We start from the raw sequence: 4,564 nt of genomic DNA, 5'->3' as shown, positions 1-4,564 counted from the left end.
ATTAATACTTCAATACACAGCACAAAGGAAAGACACATCGCCTCTGCCCTTGGGGAACTTTTTACAATTGGGAGATAAGGTTTGCAAATGTAAAGTTACAAATTACTGTAAAGGTGCTATACAAAGAATTCAGCTCACCAGCTATTTATCCAGAAGTTGTTGTTTGCAAATCATTCTGTGAGGCTTGTGGGCTGGGAGTGGGGAGAGTTAGAAATAGAGGTAAGTACAGTCCCAGCTCTTTAGAATTCTTGGCTTAACTGGCCGAGGGGCGGGGCGGGGGTAGTAGTGGAGGGGCGGCGAGAGGGAGATAAGAGTCCGTGGACTGTAATAGCTGGCTCTGGGAAGCCTGTGTGGCGGCTGAGGAGTGGAACGGAACGGAGGCTTGTTGAAATTTGAGGGTTTGATAGAATTTATCTGAGAAAGGTTCCTGGAGGAGCTGGACAATGTGTTATGCTGGAAAACAGTGGAGATAGAGAAAGAGATGAGGAAAGAGAGAGAACAAGCAAAACCTCTCCACATAGTCATACTCCCAGACCCAGCTCAGCAGTCACCTCTTCCATGAAGCCTTCTCAGGCAGATTAAATACTGTGCCCTCCAGGCTCTCAAAGTGCCCCGTTCCAGAAGGTGCTGACGCTGTACTCGTTTCTCACCTGCTTGTCTTGGCAGTGCCCAGCACCTAATAAATAGGCTTTTGACTGTCACCTTGTTAAAGTCCAGGAAATTATCTGCAGTTCCAGGGTGACGGTCCCCTTTACCACTGCTTCTCAGACTTCAGATACTTATTAGTCACCTGGGGATCTTATTAAAATGCAGAGTCTGACTCTGTAGGTCCCAGAAGCCTGCATTCTTAATAAGCTTCAGGTGGTATGCGCGCTGCTGGGCTGCGGTCACACTTTGAGCAGTAAGGCCCCACAGTGTCACCTCTGCCCAGGGGTTCCAGCAGTGACGGGAGCCATGACATCATGCCTACCTGCCCGTCGCGGGGACCAGAGCTGAAAGGGCTGAGGAGAAAGGTGGGTGGGTGCCTCCAGGACAACTCAGCACAAGGTGGGACAACCAACTTCTTTCCAGGTGCTGGTCCCCTTCACAGTGGCACCGGGATCTGCTCCATTCCCCCTATACTGTATCAGGGAGGGGGCCCCAGGGCTGCTCTGGCTCAGTCTGTCCATAGGTGATGACAGTGGGCCTGTCCAGTACTTGTGATTATAATTATGTAGAAAGTTACCCTCTGGAAAAAACACAAGTGATAACCAGAAGCATTTGATTGAGTCCTCTGTGCCACTCCCACAGAATTCCAGAATCACAGATCCCGGAGTTGGAAGGAACAACCTCCGATTGAGACCCCTCTCCCCTCCCATCACCGCTGAGAAAAGCTTGTCCTGTTCTCTTTTTTTTGGTAAGAATATACACAGCAGAACATAGCCCATTCACCAATTTCTACATGTATAATTCAATAACAATACTCACATTTTTTCTTCACATACCATTCTTACTATCTCTACCCATATTGTTCCACAACCACTGACTTAGACTTACTACCCCCTAAATTGACTATGCAAAGGCATTCCACTGTGTGGATCAAAGCAAATCATGGATAACACTGTGAAGAATGGGAATTCCAGAACTGTGCTCATGCCGAACCTGTACATAGACCAAGAGGCAGTCGTCTGAACAGAACAAGGGTATACTGAGTGGTTTAAAATTAGGAAAGGTGTGCATCAGGGTTGTATCCTTTCGCCATACTTATTCAATCTGTATGCTGAGCAAATAATCTGAGAAACTGGACTATATGAAGAAGAATGGGGCATCAGGATTGGAGGAAGACTCATTAACAACCCGTGATATGCAGATGACACAACATTGCTTGCTGAAAGTGAAGAGGGCTTGAAGCACTTACTGATGAAGATCAAAGACTACAGCCTTCAGTATGGATTACACCTCAACATAAAGAGAGAAAAAAATTCTCACAACTGGACTGATAAGCAACATCCTGATAAATGGAGAAAAAATTGCAGTTGTCAAGGATTTCATTTTACTTGGATCCACAATCAACTGGACGTGATTGTGGAAGCAGCAATCAAGAAATCAAAAGACGCATTGCATTGGGCAAATCTGCTGCAAAAGACCTATTTAAGGTGCTAAAAAGCAAAGATGTCACCGTGAGGACTAAGGTGTGCCTGACCCAAGCCATGATATTCTCAATCACCTCACATGTATGCAAAAGCTGGACAACGAATAAGGGAGACTTAAGAATTGATGCCTTTGAATTATGGTGTCGGCAAAGAATCCTGGATATGCCATAGACTGCCAGAACAACGAACAAATCCGTCTTGGAAGATGTACAGCCAGAATGCTCCTTAGAAATGAGGATGGCAAGACACGTTATACTTGGACATGTTATCAGGAGACTAGTCCCTGGAGAAGGACATCATGCTTGGTAAAGTAGAGGATAGGCAAGAAAGAGGAAGACCCTCAACAAGATGGACTGACACAGTAGCTGCAACAACAGGCTCAAACATATCAACAATTGTGAGGATGGCACAAGACCGGGCAACGTTTTGTTATGTTGCACATAGGGTCGCTATGAGTCAGAACTGACTCGACAATAATAACAATAACACCCCCTATACTTTTCATCTATGCATTAGAGTTATTGTTGACAATTTGATCTCATATAGGTAGTTCTTTAAAAAATCACAATGCTCACAGCGAGCATTCTTTACTAATTTAGCTAAACAGCTGTTTAGTTTAAAGATGACTTCTAGGGATAATTTTGGTTTATGGTTTGAAGATTTTCTCAGGGAGATAGATTCAGGGGTCCCTCCAGTCTCAGTAGATCCAGTAAGTCTGGATTCTCTAAGAATTTGAAATTCTGTTCCACATCTTCCCCCTCATTTTTTTCTTGACTGACACCTCTACTGATTGGGACCCTTACAACTTCCTTGGGGTCCGCTCCCAGTGTGGGTCAGCCCTGGTTGTAGGCAGAATTTTACACTGAACTGCAGTGCTCCTCCCTGTAACTGCTCCCCACTGGGCCAAAAAGACAAAGAGTCTCTAACTGCTCTGTACGAGTTAGTCCTTCACACACAGAGTGGTCGTGAGCCTCACTCCAGTGACTTTGCTTCTTCAGCCCAAACACCTGAAATTCTTTCATCATTTTCCCAGAGGTACTTCCCAGCTCTGTCACAGTACTAGTTCAGCTCCCCTAGCCACAGTGACAGTGGTCCTGGTACAGTGAGGCACCCCACAGTGTTTGGCACGCTAGAAGCTTCTATAGCTTGATCTGGGTGGTAGTTAGAAAGGTGTTGTTAGCTGTCCCCATCCACAACAGAACGAAATGCTGCCAGGTCCTGCGCCATCCCCATGATGAGCTGTGGATTGGACCGTCGTGATTCATAGGGTTTTCACTGGTTGGTTATCAGAAGTATATCTCCAGGCCTTTCTTCCTAGTCTAAGTCTGAAAGCTCTGCTGAAACCTGTTCAGCATGCTATCAACATGCAAGCCTCCATGGACAGCGAGAATTCTACCACTGAACCACCCCCCCATGCAGGTGTAAACATATGTAAACTTTCATTTCAGATTTGTATGTTTTACTGTAAGCTATACTTCATTAAAATAGTACAAAGTAAATAGTAAAAAATAAAATGAGTCACACCATGAATATAATACTCATCCCCTTTACATCCTCTCTAGAACAGAACAGGGCAGGTTAACATAAATAAATAAAATCCAGGGTACAGGCGTGGTCTGAGGCGAGGCCTGGCGAGAGAGCCCACTGGCTCCTCTCAGGAAGCGAAGCCTCCAGGCTTTTTCCAACAAAAAGGGAATTTCCTCAGAACTCTTTTCCAGAGGATTATTTCAGGACACCCGCCTCCCCTAATCTAGGATGAAGGAGAGAGATGGAGCCCTGAACAGACCGAGGACATCTGCCCCCTTCCCACACCTGTCTAGGCGCAGAGGGATGAGGCTGGTGAGCATCCGCTCACGCTCTTCCAGGGAGCTTGCAATGAAGAAGATTTTAAGCATTTAGGGTTTTCCGCCTAAAGGGCAGTGCGCTTAGCCTCTTCAGGGTTCTAATGAAAGCCACGAATACTCTCGGGGTGGGGTGGTGGTGTATGAATAAGATTTTGCCTTCTGTTCTGGGGGAGAGGAGGGCGCTGTCAGACCCTCGAAGATCATCTGCGAAGCCCCTAGGTTTAAGGGGAGAGGTTTCGGGGTTTCCTCCACCGCCAAAGCCCAGGCCAGGTTGATGTCTGGGAGCGCTTGTAGCTCTCCCGAGCTTAGGCAAAGCGCTGGGAAATCCCTCTCTCTAGCCCGTGTACACACAGGGCGTTGCGCGGTCTCAGTTTGCCCGGCTCTAAAATGGGCACTCAGACCCCTCCGACCCTGACGCTGAGGAAGACATGGGGTGGGGCTGAAGAGCGGCTCCTGGTTGGGCTCTGCAGCCCGGGGAGGGTGAGCATACGTGTTTGGGGAGGAGGGGGAGCCTGCGCCCGGCCCCGCACGAGGAAAGTGCAAACCTGACGCGGTGCCCACGGGCCCGCAGAGGCGCCCCCGCCGCTC

Source organism: Trichechus manatus, unplaced genomic scaffold (assembly GCF_000243295.1).
Source record: "Trichechus manatus latirostris isolate Lorelei unplaced genomic scaffold, TriManLat1.0 scaffold00035, whole genome shotgun sequence".
In the NCBI taxonomy this organism is placed as follows: Eukaryota; Metazoa; Chordata; class Mammalia; order Sirenia; family Trichechidae; genus Trichechus; species Trichechus manatus.
The sequence above is the reverse complement of the archived record's forward strand: the minus strand, read 5'-3'. Positions refer to the sequence as shown.